Source organism: Oryzias latipes, chromosome 24 (assembly GCF_002234675.1).
Source record: "Oryzias latipes chromosome 24, ASM223467v1".
NCBI classification, from domain to species: domain Eukaryota; kingdom Metazoa; phylum Chordata; class Actinopteri; order Beloniformes; family Adrianichthyidae; genus Oryzias; species Oryzias latipes.
In genome coordinates, this window is record NC_019882.2 from 15,268,274 (window position 1) to 15,294,928 (window position 26,655).

Genomic DNA, 26,655 nt, shown 5'->3' on the forward strand with positions numbered 1-26,655 from the left:
GATGGAGCAGTGACACCTAGCTACCTTATTGCAAACAAGTTGGAGCAAACATCCGAATCATTTTCTGATGGTGAACTTATTGAAAAATAGGGAGCCCGTGTCCTGTGTCCATCAAAGAGCTCTGCGGCGGAGCTAGTAGTAGCCTAGCAGGAGCTATCGTATGACAAAGCAGCCTAGTTATCATAAATCTTTTGATATTTTTCTTATATTCATTGAGACGGTAATAAAGTGATCATTTTTGTTTTTCATGTTCCTTTTTTGAACAAATATGGGTCACAGAGACACGAAAGTTACTGCTGAAAGCGGCTTAGTTTTGCCGGCGTACAGAGAGCATATCCGCGTGAATGACTTATGACGTGAATAATTATTGCGTTCGAACGGATTAATTATTGCGTTCGAACGACATAATTATTGCGTTCGCACGAGTTAATCATTTTGAGGGAACGGAATAGTATTTTGAGGGAACGCAATAGTATCTTGTGGGAATGGAATAGTATCTTGTGGGAACGGAATAGCATTTCGTGCGAACGACATAATAACCTGTGGGAACAAGATATTAATCTGTGGGAACAAGATATATTTTTATATCTTAATGTCAGGACATGGGCTCCGTAGAAAAATGCTGAAGGCTGCAGAAGTCTTGTGCCCCAAAAAGCAGTCGACCGTAACCCTTGTGCTATCCTAGGCACTTTAACATTGGGAGTTGGGTCATCTAAACCCACTAGACAGTCTTCTTCCTCTTTTGGCTTCTCCCATCAGGGGTTGCCACAGCGAACAAGTCGCATGGTAAACTTGGCAATGTTTTACGCCGGATGCCCTTCCTGACGCAACCTTCTCAAACCGGGCTTGGAACCGGCACAGGGGTAGAGAAGGGAACAGGGAGCAGCCCGGAGTTGAACCCTGGTTTCACGGACGGAAGGCGCTGCAAACCAACACGAGCTAAACCGGCTCCCACTAGACAGTAGTGGTGTGTATTGGCAAGAGTTTGGCGATACGATACGTATCCCGATATGCTTCCCGCGATACGATACGTATCCCGATATTTTACCAAAACATATTTTCTTTCTTTTTTTCTTTAAATATGACTTTGAAAAAAACTCTACCTGAATTGTAATGTCTTCCACTGTAATATAATTGTCAAATTCAGTTTATTTAATGATCATGTTATGTTAAGCACTTAATGATCAATGTTAAGCACTGCAACTGTATCTCATATATAAGTTGCGTTTACCAAAGAAAATTCATAGTGCTTTTATTTTGATAAGTTAAAATATAGAAAGGTAACAGTCGACATTGTCTGATTTCCACAACAAAATATTTTTCATTATAAGAAAAACAAAGAATGAATGTGCCTTAATCAATACATTCCTATTAGGGAAATAAAATGCTGTTTAATTTCAGCATTGCTTAATGTAGCTTCTCCAGTACTTTTAAACGGTTCAGGAGCCTGAATGGTGCTTCAAAAAAAAGGCTGGGGTGTGGGGGACACTAATTCTTTCCAGAAACAATAAAGTGTGATGACGCAGCAGGACAGAACGAAGGAAAGTTGCTCTAATTTGAAAAAGAGGGTGCTTTGTTTACATATCAGTCTGCTCTGCCTCTGCTGCAACTTTGCAGCCACACTTCTCACACACAGAAGTAAACTAACGCTCCTCGCCACGATGTCGGCCTTTTCTCAGAGCGTTGTACACATCCCTCTGATCCATCAGGTCGCTAAACTTGAATCTATTGCTGGAATGTTCTGCAGAACTTTAGCCCGCTTTGCTGATAGCATTTTAGCCGATTTAGCCGCTGCCATGCTTCACTAGTATTTATCTGAGCCGCTAAAAAGCACCACAATCCTCGTTTTTATATGTTACTGGCAGCAACATGGCTCAGAGTTTCTGTTTGGTATCCATCCCAATTAAAAAACAATGTAGTTCATGTCTCATAACAACAGAACAAGCTGCCTCTGGCTGCAGTCATCCTGTTGTCTTGTGTGGAGTAGAGCTGCTCTAAGAGGCTCCATGTGCTCTGCTGCCAACTAGCGGTCGGGCTGAAGTGGACAACAAGAGTCAGACGCTGAAGAACGCTCAGAAATAATTAAATAAATATCGATCTGGCAGCATTTTTGAATCGATACAAGTATTGCCAGATGAACTATCGCGATATTTTACAGAATCTATTTTTTCTTACACCCCTACTAGACAATGCTCTGAACCTTTTTACTTCAATGATTTGTGATCTTCACTGGTGTCCATGGATTACATGAAATCTTTCCACCTTTATCCACCTTTGTCATGGTAGGGAGAACACGTCAATATGAAGCCCATTGACACGACTGTTGTTGTGATTTTGGGCTATACAAATAAAATTGAAATTGAAAATATAAGGGTGGGGTCATCTAAGAAAGCACAAGGGTTAAACATGAGTCTGTCAAGAATTAGGACTCCAGATCCAACATCTCTGAGGAAACATGGGCAGCTATGTGAAGGAATCCAGTCATTTATTGTATTTTCAGTCACTATTGATGAAAGCACCAACATCACAGATATGTACAGCTGTGCATATTTATTAAAGGTGTTGAAGAGACCGTCACAGGGGAGTTTCTAGAGTTGATGGACACAACAACAACTGATGACATAGTCAGCTCTCTTGTGCTGGACAATGTTGGAGTGAACTGGTCACATGAAGTAATTTTGGTCACTGATCGCACTCCATCAAAGGTCAGGAAGAAGGCAGGTGTTGCCACAAAATTCAGGCAGAAACCAGGAAAAGATTATTATAATAATGAATGGTAATAATAATGGACATTTCATTGTGTTTTTCACACTTGAATGACAGTAAATGTGTTTCTGCACAGGGTTTGAATCCTGATATCTATGGACAGGTGAAGTTTCAGGAGAGAAAGGAGGTTAACTCCAAACTCTTATGTTCACAAATGTTTGCAAGTTTAATTTAGTGTAATTTTGTCATCGTTTGGACGTTTACATTTTAGGAAGATGTTTCATTTTTTTTCTGTAGCCCCACTTGAATTTATTATCAGGATTGCTTCAGTGTCAGATTCAAAATATTCAGTCTGTATAAAATTGAACAAACCAATATTTTTTAAAGTGAAATTAATTTTATTTAAGATCCATTGGCCTCTGTGAATGAATGTGTAATAAGAAATGATAAGGCTACCATGTTCGTTGAGGCATGTTTTCCAATTAGGTAAAATAAACAAGAATAAAGCTTTATTTTGCCTTTAGGCTACTGGTCCGGCCCACTTGGGATCAAACCGAACCAAAATGAGTTTGACACCCCTGGTCTAGATGATCCAACTCCCAATGGTAAAGTGCCTAGGATAGCACAAGCGTTACATGTTTTTTGGTAGGTAGGGAGGGCTGGTGAGCATGAAGGACCCAAAATGCAGAGATGGGGAAACAAAAAAGGGAAACAAAACTAAACTAACTGTGGGCTAAACATGAAAATATTACAGAAGACAGTCAGGGAAGAGACATTATGGTCCAGCACCAGAGGAAGAGAGAGACAAGAATTAAATACAAAACAGGACTGACAAGACACAGGTGAACATGATCAGGAGAATACAAGGGGACAAGGGAAGTAAAAGTCAAAAGCATGACAAAACAGGAAACCTTCCAAAATAAGACAGAAAACAGAACTAAAACATAACAGTAAAAAAGTAAGCAAAAAACTAAGGCAAAGACTCCCAAACCCTGACACAACCAGGGACTCTGATTTTTTATTGATATATAGATGGAGTCCATTTTTAATTTACAGAAGTGCCAACCGTTTGAAAATTAATCATGGAGGAAAAATTAATAAATTAAGGTAGTGGAATTACATGAGACCAAGTCTCTCATAAATCAGAAAGGAGCTGTGTAAGATAAAGCCATCTAATACACCATGGGCTACACAGACGTAACATGTCTGGTTAGAAATAACTTGTGGCAAAAGGACAAAAAAAGTAAACCTAAAAAACAATTATCAGTAAATAGGTCTCAGAGCTTCCCTCACCTGTCCAGAAAACTCAAGGATAAATTTGTTTGTATTAAAAGAGTTTATCTCTTGAGTAAAAAAAATGTTGATCTAAAATGTAGAGGAATGTTTTCCTTTATCATTTTTCCTTGGATTTTTATTTCTTTTACGTTTAAATAAACCTGAAAAATGTTATATTTTTTACAGCCTAAAGTAATCTTTAGCTTATGTACAGTGTCTCCCCAGATCTATTGACCTACTGCTATCCGACAGTTTTGCATTTGAAAACATTTGCAAAGAATTTTTCATTCTTTGCAAATGTTCTGTTTAAAAATGATACAAAAATTCTTTAAGCTTAAACTGTTTTTCACATATACATATTTTAAAGCTGTATCATAATCTGGGTTAATATATTCCACGAATAATACACTTTAGTCTCTAAGATTTCTTTTTCTCAACTTTATTCAATTGTTCTGAGGAAATGCTGACACTTAACTTCCACAAACTCTGTCAATGCTGATTTTAAAACAGTGAGATGAACCGTCAAGGTATATTTGTTCTGTCACAAAATGAAGTGGTAACTGATGTAGTTAAGGAGGCTTTGCACATAAACTTTAACTTCTAGACTTTTAACCAAAACAATGCTGGTTGGTTCCATGAATAGGTTAACTTGTGAACATCATTTTTAATGTGTGCATCAACAAGATAAATAAGGAAACCAACTCTAACATCTTTTACTTTGCTGGTATTGTTACATGGAACTTACAAAAATGAGAATTTTTTTTTCAAAGCCAGAAACAGGAAGCTACACAGTAAGACCTGCTGCTTTGATGACTGACAACTGATTAAAACAGAACTAACACATTGAGTCTTAGTATTTGACAGAAATTCAGTGGATCCCAGAGCTGCTGGCGAAGACCCTGGTAGGTTTTCTTCATCTTTTTGCTAGTAGTATTTTGATTATCAGTATCATCATGAGTTTTTGTTTTCTGGGTTCCATGTCATTTTTTGATGCACTCAGTGCTGCAGCTGCACAGCGAGGACCTTTTAAAGTCTTCGTTTAAATGTAATTTACATTGTTAGAGCATTGCATTTTGGGAACAGCTGCATGAATCCACTCTTGTATGCATTTATCTCTTATAGATTATGTTGCAATACCTTTACAAAGATCTGAGCTTCAGTAACCGCTCAGTGAAAATGTTCATGCACATTTTAATCTACAGGCATGCCGTGGGTGACAACTCGTAGCCAAAACAAAGTTTTTATGTATTATGTAGCCTATGTAGTTTCCTTCTTTTTTAAATGTTTACCACATTAATGTCTAGGAATAAAGAAAAGAACACTAGTAATATCCATTTTTGTATTATTAAATGCTACAAGGATTAATGAAATGCAACTAAATATCTATGTGTAATTATATAAAGTTTAATTTGGATAATTAATCGTGAACTTGTAGGAAAATGAAAAAAAAAACACACATATATGTTTATATACATAATGAGTTCCTGTAGAACATTTATTAGCCATTCCTTGGAACTAAAAAAATGTTTCTCTTTGCTCTCTTGACAGTGACTCTTTAAAGTTTATTTCTCTAATATATTTGTTTGATCACTGACACTGCTTCACTTTCCATTAAAACATTTTATGTTAACAATTATTGAATTCTAACATTTTGAAACATCTAAATTACTGATTATTTTGTGTCTCTTAGGTCCATCATTTGTTTAGTGTTGGGCGTCATGGAGCAACTCAACTTGACTGCAGTAACTTCAAACATCTCCTCCTCTTTTGAACTTCTCCCTTCTCCTTCCATGGACTCCAGAGGTTTCACTGTGCCGGCTGCAGTGATTATGTCTCTCTGCTTTCTCCTGGGAGTCCCTGGAAACATTGCTGTCATCATTCTGAAGCCAAAGTTTCAGCAGCTGTCCAGCATGACCCAGAGTTTGATGCTGAATCTGGCCGTGTCAGACCTGCTCTGTCTGCTGACTCTCCCTCTGTGGATTTACAGTCTGCTCTACAACTGGATCTTTGGTCTCCTGGCCTGTAAATTCCTAGCATATCTCACATATTGCAGTCTTTATGGAAGTTTGCTGACTGTAGTTTTGTTGAGCTTTCAGCGTTACATGCTCATAGTGCACCAGCAGTTTCAGACAAAAATGAGATTGTGTCTGGTTTTGCTTTGGCTGGTTTCACTGATTCTTGCCATCCCTGCTTTGGTGGTTTCACAGGACATCCCTGATAAGCACCGGCTGCGCTGCGTATTACTATTGTCCTCCAGAAGCAAGAAGTTAGCTGTGATGGTGACAGATACTCTGGTGGGATTTACTTCATGTTTTATTGTAGCATTTTCATACATTCAGCTATATAGGAAGGTGAATCGATCACCATTTTTTAACAACCCTCAGACATCCAGACTGGTTACCAGTATCATTATAGTGTTTTTTGTCTTGTGGATTCCATACCACACTATAAATGTATTGGTAATGGCAGCTCCTGCCTTACACAATAGGAGGCTTTACAAATCTCTCACAGAGTTGCATCGCATTATTAAAGCACTGACATTTATAAACAGCTGTCTTAATCCACTCCTGTACGCATTCACTTCTCACATTTGTAAATGTTAATTTTAAAACAGTGAGATGAGTCATTTCTCTGGATGTCACTGAAGAGGAATTTTCTTAGGTCAAAGTGATTTACCGGTACTTTGTCATAGAAAGCAGCAGATAATGGGATAACTGAGGCTTTGCCTGTAAACTGTGTCATTTAACCACAACTCAGTTAGTTGAACTTGTTTTTGGTTTCTATAAATTGCTTTACTTGCAAACATTTTCATGCAGCTTGCATCAAAAGTAAATTACGCCAAAATATTTTGAATTCATGATATTATTAGACTTGACATAAAAATTTGATACAAGAATAAAGGAAATGTTATTTTTAGATTAAGGTTTGAAATAGGAAGCTCCACAGTCAGACATTTCTCACATGAACAGTCTTTGAGAGTTGAGAGTCTTATTTTAATGTAATTTTTATATAAATAAACCGCCTTGTATTTGAAGTGAATGCTTACTAACTTTTATCTGTCATCTATTTTGATTAAAAACAAATATATTTTTTTCCTACTGAATGTTTATTCTGTTTATTAGTTTGTTTTTGCTTATAATTCTTCATTAAATGAATTCATCAGTGTAGGATGAAGCTTAAAGTGTTTGGATGATGCAAAAGGAAATGCTGTATGTGACAAAAATGTTAACAATAGTCTGTTTTGCTTTTTGAATAAATATTTGTTTGTAATTGTTTGTAAATAATAATTTGTAATAATCGTCTGTAATTTTTTTCTTTTTCTTTTCAGTGTTCCTTTTTTTATTTCACACCAATAATATTTACCTGCTTTTTATTTGATCAACTAAAAGAGAGTTGATAGGACCTGGCACCTTTATATGCTTTTGAATCTTAAGTCTTTTCTGGGGGTTTTTACATTTTTGTTTTAATCTCAGCTTTGGGCCCTGACCGGTTTTCATCTAGGCTCCAAGACATAAGTAGATCTCTTTTTCAACTCACCAGCAGTAATTACAAGAATTAAAGCCGCAAGCGGCGTTGTATGGCCCGCAGAAGCAACCCGCCTTCCACGCCCAACTCTACGCACCACCGCCGCCCTAACCCCCCTAACCGCCCACAATGTGTTCAGTTCCAGCCTTGGATGCATGCTTTCGATTTTCATTGTATTACATTAAAAGGCATGGAAGTTATAACAGTGCTAGTTCGCCACACGCACGCCATTCAAAATCTACAACTTCTAATTGCATCATTTTGTTCCAGAGTAGCTTGCCATGGATGGCCAAAAAGTTTCCAGATGATCAATGAAAATTCCAACGACAAATTTACATTTGAATCCGGCGGTAAAGGTGTTTTTTACGGAGAATTCAAGATGGCGGCCTTTTCCCGAGGTCCAACGTCGACAAAAATCCAGAGGTAGTTGTGGACTTGCTCTAGCAACATGTGTGTGAAATTTCATGAAAATCCCTGGAAGAAAAGTTCATTTTTTCCTATTGTGTAAAAATGCGAAAATAGTGAGATTGCAGACCTTAGCACAAAATGGACGCAAAACCGTAGGTGGTGTTGCCATCCCGTAATGATTTCAAAACTTCCTTTGGATATCGTTGACAAGGGTATATTGGTTTCGTTAGTAAATTCTCAAAAAAAAAAGGTCAGAATTTTGTTGTTTTTGCTGAGTCAGCACATTTTCTTGCCATGGTTTTTTGATTACCACGCCCACATCTCTTTATCGATTTTGTCGTGCGTAACATCGTTTTGTTCAGCGTGGGCCAGGGATTCGCATATTTCCTCTTCACGACATTATGATAAAAAATGTGCGAGCTAGCCAAGATGGCAACGGTTGCGAATACGCAACGTGCACACCGTTCAATAACTACAACTTCTAATTCCAACATTTTGTCCACATCACCTTGCTTTGGATCCCTGAGAAGTTACGAGACAATGGCAAAAAATCCTTATACGCGTTTTTATTTGGATGTAGCCGTGTCTCCTGATGACTCTGGACCCCTGGATAGCCTTTTAAATTGTATTTTAGACATTAAAATGTGGATGGGAGAGAACATTTTGCAGCTCAATCAGGACAAGACTGAAGTCTTGGTTATCGGTTCTGAAGCTGAGAGAGATAGGGTCCAATCTTATCTGTCAACCCACTTTATGAAAATATGTGATACAGTAAGGAACCTCGGTGTGATTTTAGATGCAGATCTTAGCTTTGACCAACATGTGAATCAACTAACTAAATCTGCATTTTACCATCTAAGGAATATTGCCAGAGTGAGACCCTTTCTTTCTAGAGCCAGTGCTGAAATCTTAATCCATGCTTTTATTACATCAAGGATAGATTATTGTAATGCCCTCCTTTCTGGTGTAAAGAAAGCCACTCTCAATCGCGTGCACCTAGTCCAGAACTCTGCTGCCACCTTTTAACAAGAACTAGGAAGAGGGAACACATTACACCAATCTTAAAATCTCTGCACTGGCTCCCCGTCAGCTTCAGGGTTGATTTTAAAATTCTTTTAATAGTTTTTAAGAGTGTCCATGGTCTTAGTCCTTCTTTTATTTCCGACTTGCTTTTAACGTTTGAACTTCCTAGAGTCCTTAGGTCCTCAGGTGCAGGCCTGCTGAAGGTCCCCAGGGTCAGGACAAAAAACCACGGCAAGGCCTCATTTAGATACTATGGGCCTCGTCTGTGGAATAGCCTGCCTGAGGATGTGAGGGCCTCATCCACTGTGAAGGTTTTTAAAAACAAATTAATGACACACCATTTTAAATGGGCTTATAATTAGATTGTATGTCTTTTTATGATTTATGATGTTTTATCACATAATTTTAGCATTTTACTTGTTTAATCTATATATGTATATATATATTTTAACTTTTATATTTTATGATATTTTATCATATATATATATTTATTCTTCAATCTTTTTGTTTTAATGATGTTTTATCACATCATTTTATTATTTTATTTGCTTAATCTAGAATTTTTTAATCTTGTATTTTATGACATTTTATCATATACATATCTGTTTAATCTAGAATTTTACTTGTATACTTTTTATGATATTTTAACACATATTTATCTTATTAGACTGTTTACGAGTGTTTTCTCACCCTTGCCTGGGGTGTTTGGGTTTATACTGACACCCCTGCCAATAGGAGGACAGGGCAGACGGCGCCTTCTGGTTTCTCTGGTTTATCTTTATTTATTTATTTTCCACTGGTGTTTGTCTTTGTGTATTTATTGTGTGGGGCTAATTTAATGTATCTTATTGCACTTTATTGCATTTGATTTTGTTTTAATGTACAGCACCTTGAGCTGTCTTTGTTGTCATGGAAGGTGCTATATAAATAAAATTAATTTAATTTGAATTTGAATGTTGCGTTAAAGGGGCTTTATTTTTAAAATGCGGGATGGCGGCCTTTTCCCTAGGTCAAAGGTCAACGACACTTCTGTGGTATTTGTAGACTGGAGCTGGCAGCAAGTGTGTGCAATTCTGTGAAAATCGCTCAAACCAAAGTGTCGTTTTTTCATATCGTGGGAAAACACAAAAATCGCCAATGAGTTCGCCACAAAATGGCGCCAAGCCGTAGGTCGTGTGGCCGTCCCATAGTGATTTCAAAACTTCTTTGGGACATCCCAAACACGTGTGTTTTGGTTTTGTTACTGTATTTTGAAGTACGTTTTGTTCGGCCCCATGCGCGTTTCTCGGCCCATTCATTTTTTTTGACGGGATTGCTGGCCGTGATGTCATCGTCTTCGGGGGGGTGACGTTGACTTTGTGGAAAATTCATTTGCAATTTATCCCAGGTGTGTGCACATTTTGGTGACTTTTCGAGCATGTGCCGGGGGTCACATTCTCGCTGAAAGGTGGCGAAGTCGTTCCAACTGCGAAAACAATATGGTCCTTGGAGTCAGTGACTGCTGATGCGGGCCATAATTACCCGAACTTTTATTGTCTTGTTGAGTGTTTATTTTGAATTACAATGCTGTTTTTTTCTGCTTCTAATTGAAAAGTAAGAAATCAAAAAGGTTAAATCATTGGGGGGTATCAACTATTCTAACCTAATGTCACATATTTATTTATCTATGTCTGTTTCTAATGCAATATGATCTGTATTTTATCAATGCCTAACTGAGTATTTTTGTTTAATTCTGCAAAAAACTCAGTTCATGTGTGCAACATACATTTACTTTCTTCAACAAAATAAGCAATAGTATAACCTTAAGATTTAGATTTTGCTCCTATCTTTTATCCATCCATTCCTGAGGTAGGATGGATCTCAGCAAAGGATGGTAGGATTTACCATCTTTTTTCTGGTAGTATTTTCATACACCCGTCTCGAGCCAGTTTAGCTCGTGCTGGTTTGCAGCGCCTTCCGTCCGTGAAACCCGGGTTCGACTCCAGGCTGCTCCCTGTTCCCTTCTCTACCTCTGCCGGTTCCAAGTCCGGTTTGAGAAGGTTGCGTCAGGAAGGGCATCCGGCGTAAAACATTGCCAAATTTACCATGCGACTTGTTTGCTGTGGCGACCCCTGATGGGAGAAGCCGAAAGTGGAAGATTTTCATACACCCGTCTCCAGAAGAAGGTGAAGCAAGCAGCATTTTTCAACAATCCACAGACAACCAGGCTGGTTGCCAGTATCATCATGAGTCTTTTGGTTTTGTGGGTTCCATATCTTTTTTTCAATGTTCTTTGTGCAGTAGTTATCTTTCTACACAATGAGGAATTTTTCAGGTATTGTTTGAAAGCTTTGTACACAGTTAGAGCCCTGCTTTTTGTAAACAGCTGCCTGAACGCAGTCTTATATGCATTTACTTCTCATATTTTTTGTTGTACAAAAAAGTAAATTTGCTAAGATCTGAGCTTTTAAGTTAACAGCAGTCTAAATATTTCAACTGTTATCAATGAGAGACAGAGAAAACATATGCTTTTTTTTTTTTTTTTTTTTTTTTTTTTTTTTTTTTTTTTTTAACTTGTCCTGTCCAACAGCTAGGCAAACAGATGAGAGCTGAGGGCCTCTTGTGTTGGACATATTTTATTCTAACAAGAGGGGGAACAACCGCCCCCCGGGCGACCAAGACCGCCACCCAGGCCAGGGCCAGCAGGACCGCCGCGAGGCCCCCAGAGCCAGAGAGCAGGGAGGCGCAGAGGGAAAGAGAGCGCCGCCCCAGCCCAGCCAGGAAAGCAGCCCCCCGCCGCGCCGGAAGAGCCCAACGCAGGGCCCCACCGGAGAGGGACGCCCACAGCCCCAGACGAGCACCCCACCACCACCCAGGAGTTCCGGGCATCCCCCCGCCCCGACCCCAGGTACGAGCCAGGACCCCCCAAGGGAGACCCGCTCCGCACTCCAGGCAGCCACCCACCCGGCCCACGGTTGGTCCAGGTAGGAGCAAGGCAGGGGCCCGCCGCCCCCGCCCAGGAGGGGGGAACCCCGGGGAAAAAAGGGCGGCCCATAAGGGATGTTATAAATATGGCCCGACCAGGCTCGGCCATGTTGGAAGTTTGGCGGGGCCCAGCGCCCAGGGGCAAGGACCAGGACCCACCCCCCAGGGACACGAACACCCCCGGCTCAGGTGTAATATGAACCCCCCCACCGTGCGGAGAGAGCACCGCCGGGCCCAGGGAGCCGGCACCCAAGGGACACGGCCGCCATCGCCAAGGGGCCCACACCCCCCACCAGGGACGGGGTAGGGGACAGATGGACCCAGGTCCCACCTTCCTTGTAAAATGTGTGTGCGTGTATGGGTGTTTGAGAGGGTGTTTGTGTGCATGTGTGTGTGTTTATGTTTGAATGTATATATTGAAGGGGGAGGGGTGTGTGTACTAAGGGGGGTGCAGTTAAAATTGGCGAGTAGGGCACTAAGGGGACATCTCCTGATTACTCACAGTGATGTCCCCTCACCCTCCACACCAAGGGGCCCTAAATGTCTAAGGTGCGGTTAAAATTGGCGGGTAGGGTGCCAGGAGGACATCTGCTGCTTGCTGGCAGTGATGTCCAAGCACCCCCCCTACCAAGGACCCTACGTGTCTAAGGGGCAAATAAAACCAAACATATGCTTTTAACCAAACACTCTCATTGTTCATTTGAATTATTCGTAAATTAACTTGTTTTTGGTACCACACGGACGGATTCCAAGTTTTTTCAGTCTAGATTGTTCCTGTTTGTTTAAAGAAAAAGCTTGTTATTAGTGACTATCTAATGACTCAAAAAAGGAACATTTTTATTTCAGATCAATGCATTTTTAATAGCATTTAAAGGATAGAGTTGAAATGCTTTCCTTATTTTTTTATTTGCACTTAATGTAAACAATATCACATGTTTTTTTTATATTATACAAATAGAAGTTATATTTTTATATTAGACTTTTGAGTGAAGTCCAAATAGTCTTATTACTTCACATGTACTTCCTGTAAATGAGTGTTTCATGTTTATAAGAGATACAACTGCAGTAATACCTTTAATGCAAATGCAGGCATATGGCACGCATTCCATTTGTGCATTTATCTATGTTTGTGCAATGACTGATACTGCACTTTCCATTAAAACCTTTTTTATTTAAGTCATTTTTGAGTACCACTTTTCTGTCTATTCCTTGCACCGTTAAGTCAATAACGTTTTCTTATACTGACATAAAACTGTGAACCCTTCATGATTGTATGGGAGGCCATTTCCTGGAAAAACTGACAGAAATCTAGTTTGTGATTGTTGTGATAAGATCTTCAGACTAAATTAGTTTTAACTTTGTCACAGCACATGAGGCAACAAGAAGAGTTAGCATCCAGACAGCGATTCTTTTTTGCAGTGCAAATAATTTACTTTATGGATAAATTATTATCCTGGAAGTATAACTATACATTCACTAAGCATTAATATACAGAGGGATGTAAATATGATGAGTGCAAAGAGCCAAAATGAATATAGTGATGGAAAAAAGAAAGTAGTGTGTAGTATGAAAATAAGAAATATACCTAAATAGTTCAGAGAAAAGCTAAAAACACTGGGGCAAATGAGCAACAGATGCAGGTTATCCAATGAAAAGGCATCAGCATGCATGAAATAATTTAAATGACAATAAACAGAGAAGTTATGTGCTATCATTGCAATAAATTAGATGTCTAGCATGCGCTGATAAATAATTTGTAAACCGGTACTTTGTCATAGAAAGCATCAGATAATGTGGTAACTGAGGCTTTGCCTGTACACTGTGTCATTTAACCACAACTCAGTTAGTTTAACTTGTTTTTGGTTTCTATAAATTCCTTTACTTGCAAACATTTTCATGCAGCTTGCATCAAAAGTAAATTACGTGCAAAGGTAAAAGTAAATCACGCTAAAATATTTTGTATTCATGATATTAGACTTGACATAAAAATATGATACAAGAATAAAGGAAATGTTATTTCTAGATTAAGGTTTGAAATAGGAAGCTCCACAGTCAGACATTTCTCACATGAACAGTCTTTGAGAGTTGAGAGTCTTATTTTAATGTAATTTTTATATAAATAAACCGCCTTGTATTTGAAGTGAATGCTTACTAACTTCTGTCATCTATTTTGATTAAAAACAAATATATTTTTTTCCTACTGAATGTTTGTTCTGTTTATTAGTTTGTTTTTGCTTATAATTCTTCATTAAATGAATTCATCAGTGTAGGATGAAGCTTAAAGTGTTTGGATGATGCAAAAGGAAATGCTGTATGTGACAAAAATGTTAATAGTCTTTTTTGCTTTTTGAATAAATATTTGTAAATGTCACGAACTGGTGGTGGAGGACCCAAATGCAGGAGACCAAGCTTGGTGACAGGAACTAAAACATTTAATTAGCAAACTGAAACATGACAAAACTATGAGGGGAAACAAAACAGAGCAGATGACCTGACAAGGATGAACAGAAACCAAGACACTTAAATAGGCTGAGGGTAATTAACTGAACTGAAGACAGCTGTGGATCATGAACTTGAAGGTGGAGTGACTGACAAAGAAAACCAAAAATATGACCAAGAACAAAACCACTGAATCCTTACAGTAAATAATAATTTGTAATAATCGTCTGTAATTTTTTTCTTTTTCTTTTCAGTGTTCCTTTTTTATTTCACACCAATAATATTTACCTGCTTTTTTGACCAATTAAAAGAGAGTTGATAGGACCTGGCACCTTTATATGCTTTTGAATCTTAAGTCTTTTCTGGTTTTTTTTTACATTTTTGTTTTAATCTCAGCTTTGGGCCCTGACCGGTTTTCATCTAGGCTCCAAGACATTAGTAGATCTCTTTTTCAAGTCACAAGAAGTAATTATTAGAATTAAAGCCGCAAGCGGCGTTGTATGGCCCGCAGAAGCAACCCGCCTTCCACGCCCAACTCTACACACCACCGCCGCCCTCACCTTCAATTTTCACTGTATTACATTAAAAGCCATGGAAGTTGCTAGCTCGCCACACGCACGCCATTCAAAATCTACAACTTCTAATTGCATCATTTTGTTCCAGAGTAGCTTGCCATGGATGGCCAAAAAGTTTCGAGACGATCGATGAAAATTCCAACGACAAATTTACGTTTGAATCCGGTGGTAAAGGTGTTTTTTACGGAAAATTCAAGATGGCGGCCTTTTCCCGAGGTCCAACGTCGACAAAAATCCAGAGGTAGTTGTGGACTTGCTCTAGCAACATTTGTGTGAAATTTTGTGAAAATCCCTGGAAGAAAAGTTCATTTTTTCCTATTGTGTAAAAACTTGAAAAAGGTGAGATTGCAGACTTTAGCACAAAATGGACGCAAAACCGTAGGTGGTGTTGCCATCCCGTAATGATTTCAAATCTTCCTTTGGAGATCGTGGACAAGGGTATATTGGTAGTAAATTCTCAAAAAAAAGGTCAGAATTTTGTTGTTTTTGCCAAGTCGGCACATTTTTTTGTGACGGTTTTTTGCTTACCATGCCCACATTCCTTTATCGATCTTGTCGTGCATAACATCGTTTTGTTCAGCGTGGGCCAGGGATTCGCATATTTCCTCTTAACGACATTCCAATAAAAAATGTGCGAGCTAGCCAAGATGGCAACGGTTGCGAATTCCCCACGTGCACGCCGTTCAAAAACCTACAATTTTTAATTTCAACATTTTGTCCACATCACCTTGCTATGGATGCCTGAGAAGTTACGAGACAATGGCAAAAAATCCCTATACGAGTTTTCGTTTGAATGTTGCGCTAAAGGGGCTGTTCTTTTAAAATGCAGGATGGCGGCCTTTTCCATAGATCAAAGGTCAACAACACTTCTGCGGTATTTGTAGACTGGAGCTGGCAGCAAGTGTGTGCAATTGTCTGAAAATCGTGTGGAAAATTCATTTGCAATTTATCCCAGGTGTGTGCACATTTTGGTGACTTTTCGAGCATGCGGCGGGGGTCACATTCTCGCTGAAAGGTGGCGAAGTCATTCCAACTGCGAAAACAATATGGTCCTTGGAGTCAGTGACTGCTGATGCGGGCCATAATTACCCGAACTTTTATTGTCTTGTTGAGTGTTTATTTTGAATTACAATGCTGTTTTTTTCTGCTCCTAATTGAAAAGTAAGAAATCAAAAAGGTTAAATCATTGGGGGGTATCAACTATTCTAACCTAATGTCACATATTTATTTATCTATGTCTGTTTCTAATGCAATATGATCTGTATTTTATCAATGCCTAACTGAGTATTTTTGTTTAATTCTGCAAAAAACTCAGTTCATGTGTGCAACATACATTTACTTTCTTCAACAAAATAAGCAATAGTATAACCTTAAGATTTAGATTTTGCTCCTATCTTTTATCCATCCATTCCTGAGGTAGGATGGATCTCAGCAAAGGATGGTAGGATTTACCATCTTTTTTCTGGTAGTATTTTCATACACCCGTCTCCAGAAGAAGGTGAAGCAGGCAGCATTTTTCAACAATCCACAGACAACCAGGCTGATTACCATTATCATCGTGAGTCTTTTAGTTTTCTGGGTTCCATATCTTTTTTTCAATGTTCCTAGTGCTGCAGCTATTTTTCTACACAATGAGGAATTTTTCACGTATTGTTTGAAAGCTTTGTACACAGTTAAAGCCCTGCTTTTTGTGAACAGCTGCCTGAACCCAGTCTTGTATGCATTTACTTCTAAAATTTTGGGTTGCAAAAGAAAGCTTTTTAGTTAACAGCAGTTTAAATATCTCAACTGTTATCAATGAGAGAAACTGTTATCAGTGTTCATTTGAATTATTCGTAAATTTACTTTTTTTAGTACCACACAGACGGATTCCAAGTTTTTCAGTCTAGATTGTTCCTGTTTGTTTAAAGAAAAAGCTTGTTAATAGTGACTATCTAATGACTCAAAAAAGGAACATTTTTATTTCAGATCAATGCATTTTTAATAGCATTTAAAGGATAGAGTGGAAATGCTTTCCTTATTTTTTTTTGCACTTAATGTAAACAATATTACATGTTTTTTTTTTATATTATACAAATAGAAGTTATATTTTTATAGTAGACTTTTGAGTGAAGTCCAAATAGTCTTAATATATTCACATGTACTTCCTGTAAATCAGTTATTCTTGTTTATAAGAGACACAACTACAGTAATTTCTTTAATGCAAATGCAGTCATACGGCACACATTCCATTTATATTCACATGAGTTTTGTTTTTCTTGTGAGTGTTGCCTCTATAAAATTTTGTGTTTTTTTATCCATGTTTGTGCAATGACTGATACTGCACTTTCCATTAAAACCTTTTTTAAGTCATTTTTGAGTACTACATTTTTGTCTATTCCTTTCACACCGTTAAGTCAATGAATTTTGTTACACAGACTGAATGATTGTGACTGATATGGGAGGCCATTTCCTGGAAAAACTGACAGACATCTAGTTTCTGATTGAGATAAGATCCTCAGACTAGATTAGTTTTAACTTTGTCACAGCACAGGAGTCAACAAGAAGAGTTAGCATCCAGCTAGAAATTCATTTTTGCAGTGCAAATAATTTATTTTATGGATATACTATTATACTGGAATTATAACAATACATTCACTAAGCATTAATATACAGAGGGGTGTAAATATGATGAGTGCAAAGAGCCAAAATGAATATAGTGGTGCAAAAGAAGAAAGTACTGTATAATATGAAAATAAGATGTATGCCTTAAATAGTACAGAGAAAAGCTCAGAACAGTGGTGCAAATGAGCAACAGATGCAGGTTATCCAATGAAAAGGCATCAGCATACATGAAATAATTCAAATGACAATAAACAGGGAAGTTAAGTACTATCAGTGCAATACATTAGATGTCTAGCATGCACTGATAAATAATTTGTAAACTGTTGGGGGTTGCTGGGAGTTGTAGTAAGGCTAAAAGTCTGAGGACAGCTCCGGCCGGAGCTTGACTTCTGATGGTAGTTCACATATTTTCATGATTTAGGGACAACAAACAAACAAAATGCAATCATTTCCCACATGACCTGTGGCTATACTGTTTTTTTTTATAATAATATATTTATGGCACGCAGCAGCAGTCACTGACTGCAATGACCATATAGATTTTGTGGCGAACTCTGAGAATTGGCGAATTTTGTGTTTTCCCACGATATGGGAAAACGACACTTTTGTTTGAGCGATTTTCACGCAATTGCACACACTTGCTGCCAGCTCCAGTCTACAAACAGCACAGAAGTGTCGTTGACCTTTGACCTTGGGAAAAGGCCGCCATCCCGCATTTAAAAAAAAAAGCCCCTTTAGCGCCACATACAAACGAAAACTCGTCCTAGGGATTTTTTACCATTGTCTCGTAACTTCTTAGGCATCCATAGCAAGGTGATGCGGACAAAATGTTGGAATTAGAAGTTGTAGATTTTGAACAGCGTGTGCGTGGCGGATTCACAACCGTTGCCATCTCAGCTAGCTCGCACATTTTTTATCGGAATGTCGTAAAGAGGAAATACGCAATTCCCTGGCGCATGCGGAACAAAACGATGTCACGCACGACAAGATCGATAAAGGAATGTGGGTGTGGTAAGCAAAGAATCGGCTAACGAAACCCAGATAACTTTGTCTGGGATATCCAAACAAAATTTTGAAAGAATTATGTGAATGCGACACGACCTACAATTTGGCAGATTTTGTGCCAAAATCTGCCATTTTGAGATTTTCGCGTTTTTACACAAGATGGAAAAAGGAACTTTTTTCGAGCGATTTTCATGAAATTTCGACTCACGTGTCCCTAGCTTAAGTCTACACAAACCTCTGGATTTTTGTCGACCTTTGACCTAGGTAAAAGGCCGCCATCTTGAATTTTCTATAAAAACACCTTAACCACTGGATTCAATCGTAAATTTGTCGTTGGAATTTTCAGCGATCATCTCGAAACTTTTTGGACATCAACGGCAAGCTACTGTGGAAAAAATGTTGCAATCAGAAGTTGTAGATTTTGAACGGCGTCCGCGTGTCACTGACTGCGAGGACCATATTGTTTTCGCAGTTGGAATGACGACTTCGCCACCTTTCAGCGAGAATGTGACCCCCGCCGCATGCTCGAAAAGTCACCAAAACGTGCACACACCTGGGATAAATTGCGAATGAATTTTCCACAAAGTCAACGTCACCCCCCCGAAGACGATGACATCACGGCCAGCGATCCCGTCAAAAAAATGAATGGGCCAAAAATCGCGTATGGGGCCGAACAAAATGTACTTCAGAATACAGTTGCGAAACCCAAACACACGTGTTGGGGATATCCCAAAGAAGTTTTGAAATCATTACGGGACGGCCACACGACCTACGGCCTGGCGGCCATTTTGTGGCGAACTCTGAGAATTGGCGATATTTGTGTTTTACCACGATATGGGAAAACGACACTTTTGTTTGAGCGATTTTCGCGCAATTGCACACACTTTTTCTTCCAGCTCCAGTCTACAAACAGCACAGAAGTGTCGTTGACCTTTGACCTTGGGAAAAGGCCGCCATCCTGCATTTAAAAAAAAAGCCCCTTTAGCGCCACATACAAACGAAAATCGTCCTAGGGATTTTTTGCCATTGTCTCGTAACTTCTTAGGCATCCATAGCAAGGTGATGCGGACAAAATGTTGGAATTAGAAGTTGTACATTTTGAACGGCGTGCGCGTGGCATCTTAGCTAGCTCGCACATTTTTTATTGGAATGTCGTAAAGAGGAAATACGCAATTCCCTGGCGCATGCGGAACAAAACGATGTCACGCACGACAAGATCGATAAAGGAATGTGGGTGTGGTAAGCAAACAAAAGTCGCAAAAAAATGTGCCGACTCGGCAAAAAAAAAAAAAAATCCGGATTTTTTTTTAAGAATCGGCTAACGAAACCCAGATAACTTTGTCTGGGATATCCAAACAAAATTTTGAAAGAATTATGTGAAGGCGACAAGACCTACGGTTTGGCGGCCATTTTGTGCCAAAATCTGCTATTTTTAGATTTTCGCGTTTTTACACAATATGGAAAAAGGACGTTTTTTTCGAGCGATTTTGATGAAATTTTGACTCGCGTGTCCCTAGCCTAAGTCTACACAAGCCTCTGGAGTTTTGTCAACCTTTGACCTCGGGAAAAGGCCGCCATCATGAATTTTCTATAAATATTACCTTGATTGGCGGATTCAAACGTAAACTTGTCGTTGGAATTTTCAACGATCGTCTCGAAACTTTTTGGGCATAAATGGCAAGCTACTGTGGAAAAAATGTTGGAATTAGAAGTTGTAGATTTTGAACGGCGTGCGCGTAGCAAGCTAGCAAAGTGGCGCACTGTTGTAACTCCCATGCCTTTCATTGGAATACAGTGAAAATTGAATGCATGCATCCATAGCAGGAACTGAACACAATTAAAAACACTGGATATGGACATATAAGGAATGTGGGCGTGGTTAGCATGACACCACTGTTGCTAAGGACAACAAAAAGTTTATTTTTGCCGATCGTCTGAAACTAACATCAATCTGCTCGTCATCAAAAGGCGACCAAAACACAAAATGGTTGCTATGGAGATAGAATCAACAGAAAAGCCGCCATTTTGTAAAAATGGGGATTTTTTTTATCAACTTCTGACATGTAGTTCTCACCAATGGAGCATCATGTTTTTCTGAGTTAGTTGATGATGCTGATCGCAATGCTAGCACTTTTAGCCACATTAGCATAGCTAGCATAATTAGCATTTTAGGAAATGTGTTTTCCTTAGTCAGTTGATGATGCTGATCGCAATGCTAGCACTTTTAGCCACATTAGCATAGGAAGCATAGTTAGCATAATTAGCAAATGCAGTTTTGACTAGCCTTTATCAAAAGTAGGCAGTGAGGGCGGTGAAGGCGGCGGTGGTGCGTACAGTTGGGCGTGGAAGGCGGGTTGCGTCTGCGGGCCATACAACGCCGCTTGCGGCTTTAATTTAGATTTGTCTCATAATCTGGGTTACAATATTCCACGAATAATACATTTTAGAGGAGTCCTTGGAAACATTGCTGTCATGTGTGCATGTTAACATGTATGGTTGTGAACATTTTTAGAGCCAACGGGTGTGTTTATAACATTTGAGTTTGTGTGTGGACAAGCCCCTCCCCTTACAGATTTGTATTACAACCATCCAGCAACTTTTTGTTTTATGCTGCTTGATGGTTTTATCCCCCCTCTCTCTATAATCACCCTTTTACACCCCCCCTAACATCCCTCTCTCTTCTTCCCTCCTCTTCTTTACAAAAGGGGTTTATTTAGACCAGGGGTCGGGAACCTTTTTGGCCAAGAGAGCCATAAATGCCACATATTTTGAAATGTAATTTCGAAAGAGCCATACAATAATGTAGTGTCCCTTCCCCACACTGAGGCACGGAGACTTAACCTCTTTTAAATTTCTTTATTCCGATTACTGCAGACCGCAACAAACGCCGTTCAATTAATTCAGCAACTCCTGAATCTCTCCCGCCGAGACGAGAGCGCTTCTCCCAACTTTATATTTCCCTGCTCCCGCTGCAGCCCTCCCATTTCCCTGATTCGGCCCATAGCTGAACCCCATTGGTCCAAACTACCTAACAACAGGCTGAGCGACAGAACTGAGGGCCAATCAGATCTCTGCTTGACGCGTTCAATGAACTCCAGAACTTTTAACGCGGCCCAACAGCCATCCAACTCAGTCCGCGACAATTTGTTTAAAACTAAATATACAAATGAATGTGTGCATTTGATTTAATTTCAACATTTTTAAAGTACAATAAGTCTGTGGATTCTTTTTAATAACATTGTTATGCTGTTGCTAATAAATGATGAGTATTTCTCGTGGTGGTTTTGCTGATGGTCTAGTCTGGTTTATACGTGGTGAGTTTCTGCTTCATGCAGGCGTTGAGACTTTAAACGTGATCTTAGGTTGGTCTGAATGTTCTGTAGATGTGACAAAGACTGCTCACATGCAGACGGGGAGCCAAACATATACTCACACGCTGCAGTGAGTGACGGGCAGCGGGTTTTACGTTTTTACAATCCCTGCGCGATTCACCTGCTGCCTGTCCCCACAACACCTCAGCCCCCCCCTCTGCTTTCTCCCTCACACATCCCGTCCTCGCATCTGCGCGCTCTTTCTCAGAGATGGGAGCGCGCAGTTTTAGGCACGTCAATTCACAGGTTTCCAGCTGGTACAAACTCTGTGAAATAATAGATAATAGTAACTGATAGCGCTGGCGCAGATTTCTCTCTCTAAGCACTGCTACTACTGCGCGCCTCTGGCATCGCATCGCGCCCGAGAAGGACTGGTCTAATGAAAAAAAAAAAGTATAATTAAAGATTTGTCTGCGAGCCACATGTGACCATCAAAAGAGCCATATATGGCTCGCGAGCCATAGGTTCCCGACCCCTGATTTAGACATATTTTACATCTGGTATGTCAGAAGATTCATAACCCTTTTTGTAAAAGTAAAATATGTCCAACACAAGAGAGGTCTTCAGCTCTCATCTGTTTGCTCAACTGTTGGACAGGACAAGTAAAAAAACTGTCATAGCAGCTGCAGGGCAGCACAATCATCAAGTGTTCAAGGCCCATCCTGCAGAAAAGCAAGGTGACCAGGAGAGGGCAGAAAAGCCTGCAGTAGAACAGATAATGTAAATGAAAAAGCAAGAAAAATACATGTTTCCAGTTCTACAATATTATTAAAATTCTAAAAAAGACAATTTTCATGTCAAGTAGCTGATTTATTTTGACTTTTTCTTTTAATGACACAGAATATTCTAAACACTTCAGTGATGATAGATAATAATACTTTATTTACACCCATAAGGAGAAATTCTGTTTTCCGGTCCCGATCAAAACAAATCTAAACAAGGAACACATGAGACCAGGGGGGTATTCCAGGAAGCATGTTTAAACTAGCCTGACTTTAAGCCTGAACTCTGGCTGAAATCCGCCTGAACTTGCTTACTCTGGGTATGTCGGTTCCAAAAGACCGGATATGAGTTGGCGTAATTACTCTCGACTTGGTAACCCTGGGTTAACGCACGGTACATAAAGACATTCTCAATAGATCGCCGATTTCTGGAGTCACCATGGAAACGCGTGGAGAAAAAAAAACGAAAGCGCGACACTTGAGACGGAGGTGAGACGGAGTCCGAGATTTTAATGACGGTGGCTAGAAATTATAAGACCATCAAAAAAGTAACACGGCTGAAAGATAATTTAGTTAAATTCATTCAAACTCAATAATTGTTTATACAACTCAAATTTACGTATTTATCTAACTAAATGTCACATTACTTCATTAATCTTTTTTCCATCTTAATTACTTATATTTCTTGAACTCTCATATGTCTAAGTTTGAGCCGGCAGATATGCTCATTTTTATAACAATAAAAAGAACGGAAAAAAATGCACGGAGTGTAAAATTCATCACAGAATATTTCATCACTGTCATGACAAGTCTGGGTGGTAGAAGTGCTATATAAACTTATCATCCTTTACTTTACTCTCACCCATGGTGCAAAGACGTAAGCATAGTAGGAAAAAATAGCTCGGCAAAACACGATGAAACACAGTAAAACAGCTATACAACTACACACATTTTGTAAAAAACCCACACTTAAACCCAAATCCGTCCAGACAGGCAAAGGGAATGATATCCCAGAATCCCTTGCGGTGCCGATCTAACGGCAGCATCAAAGTTACACGTACTTCATTGAATTAATTTGAACGAAAGGAAAATAAATGTCTGAAAACTACGTGTTATTTTTAAGGTGACCTAACAAAAAAATGATTTATCTTAACTGAAGCAAATAATTAAGTTAGATCAAAGTAAAAAAGTTTATCTTTCCAACATCCATACGTGATCTCATCACCCTCTCATGGTGGAAAAAGTATTATCTGAGCTTTTTCATCCACTAAATCATCTTCAAATGGACACGCCATGCTGCTTCACCTCTCTGTAAACAAACTAATCTTCAACTAAACCTGCTCCGGACCAGGTTATGTTCAGAGCATGAGTTGCCATGGTAACTTGACCTACCCTGAAACATACCTCCATTTCTGGAACCGAAAGCTGAGGTTATCAACTTCCATAGCCTCAAACTTATCGTGGGAGCTAGCATAACCTGCTTTCTGGAATACCCCCCAGGTACTTCACCACAGCTCCCGCCGGTGACCAGAGGGGGAGACAGAGTTCTGATACTTACGGTAGTACACATACATACGGTCCCCCCAACTCCGGCTGGATGAAGCTCTTCTACTGGACTTTAAATATGTAGTTGTAGAGTAAGATAAATTTATTCTTCTCTATGAGTACTGGTAAATTGCCTGTCCGTCCTGGGGGAAGATCCCTCCTTCATGTGGGCACCCCTGAGGGCAGGGATGTCCAGTTTAGCTTAGTCAGTTTTTTAGTTCAATTTAGTATTTTCCTATTGAGTTCTATGTAGCCATGATCCTTTTGATTTTATGTTTTACTTCTTCAATTACCTCTACAAAGCCGATCGAGATGTCTGATGTTGTGAATTTGGGCTATACAAATAAAATCGAATTGAATTGAATACAAACAACAACAAACAAACAAAATGCAAGCATTTCCCACATGACCTTTGGCTATACTGTTTTTTATAATAATATATTTTAGATTTGTCTCATAATCTGGCTTACATTGTCATTGTGTACATGTTAACATGTATGTTTGTGAACATTTTTGGAGCCAACGGGTATGTTTATAACATTTGAGTGTGTGTGTGTGAACAAGCCCCGCCCCTTCTAGATTTGTATTACAACCATTCAACTTTTTGCTTTATGCTGCGTGATGGTTATGCCCCCCCCCCCCCCCTCTATAATCACCCTCCTACAACCCCCCTCCCCTAACATCCCTCTCTCTTCTCACCTTTTCTTTAGAAGATGGGTTTATTTAGACCTACTGTACATCTACTACTGTAGACATACTAACTGTCATAGAAGCTGGTAACCCTTGTGCTATCCTAGGCACTTAAAATATACAAATGAATGTGTGCATTTGATTTAATTTCAACATTTTTAAAGTACAATAAGTCTGTGGATTCTTTTTAATAACATTGTTATGCTGTTGCTAATAAATGATGAGTATTTCTCGTGGTGGTTTTGCTGATGGTCTAGTCTGGTTTATACGTGGTGAGTTTCTGCTTCATGCAGGCGTTGAGACTTTAAACGTGATCTTAGGTTGGTCTGAATGTTCTGTAGATGTGAGAAAGACTGCTCACATGCAGACGGGGAGCCAAACATATACTCACACGCTAAACATTGGGAGTTGGGTCATTTAGACCCACTAGACAGTGCTCTGAACCTTTTTTCTTCAATGATTTGTGAACCTCACTGGTGTCCATGGATTACATGAAATCTTTTCACCTTTGTCATGGTAGGGAGAACACGTCAAAGTAATGGTTGGGTCATCTAAGATAGCACAAGGGTATTAACAGAAAGCCCATCCTGCAGAAAAGCAACATGACCAGGAGAGGGCAGAAAAGCCTGCAGTAGAACAGACAGTGTCAATGAAAAAGCAAGAAAAATACATTTTTCCAATTCTATAATATTGTTAAAATTCTAAAAAAGACAATGTTCGTGTCAGTTAGCTTATTTATTTCGACTTTTTTCTTTTAATCACACAGAATATACACTTCAATGATGATAGATAACAAGACTTTATTTACATCCATAAGGAGGAATTCTGTTGTCCGGTCCCCATCGCAACATATCAATAAAATGGAAAGTAAAATTAAAATAAATGCTTATAATGTTTCTAAAATATAGAAACTCCAACAATCCATTTAAAAATCCAATTGCTTATTGTAAAATCTTATAGCAGCCAGGATAAAAGATCTGCAGAACCTCTCAGTTCTGCAGCAGAGTGAGATAAACCTTTCACTCCGACAGCTTCTCTGAGAAGCCAACGTTTTTTTAGCAGTGGGTGATCTGTGTTGTCGAGGAAAGCCTGCATCCAGCTCTTCATTCTGTCCTCCACCACGAAAAAAAGAAAAACCTACTTTTAATTTGTACTGGTTTAGTTTTGTAAATAAACTCAAAAGCTTCCTAATCTCACATCAGCACACTGTGTTTTTTTTAAATGTCTTTGCATGTTTTGTGACCCCTCAAGAGGGACGTAACAAAGGGTGACAGACAAATTGCTGCCTTCAGAGCCAGAGGAAAAGTAAAAATCTGTTTTGACTGCTTGAGCAATCTGCACAATCTAAAGCTATGTTCACACCACCCTCAGCAAAGCGAGTTCAAGCGACTGCTTTCAATTAAAAGTCTATGCAAACATGTTTAAATGTGCGTTTGAAGCATTTACCTTCAAAACTCTTGCATTCATGTGTAGCAATACACATTTTCAAAACCGTTTTTAGGCTCTATGTGTAAAATGCATGGCACTGAACCTGAGTTGAAAATTAAACCAGGTTGAACTTTGATCAACCTGTCAGGTAGGGAGGGGCTGGTGAGCATGAAGTACCCAAAATGCAGAGACGGGAGGCACACTGTTCCAGGGCAAGAGGTTTATTACCTAAATAAATACAAAACAGGACTGACAAGACACAGGTGAACATGATCAGGAGAGATACAAGGGGACAAGGGAAGTAAAACTCAAAAGTATGACAAAACAGGAACCCTTCCAAAATAAGACAGGAAACAGAACTAAAACATGACAGAA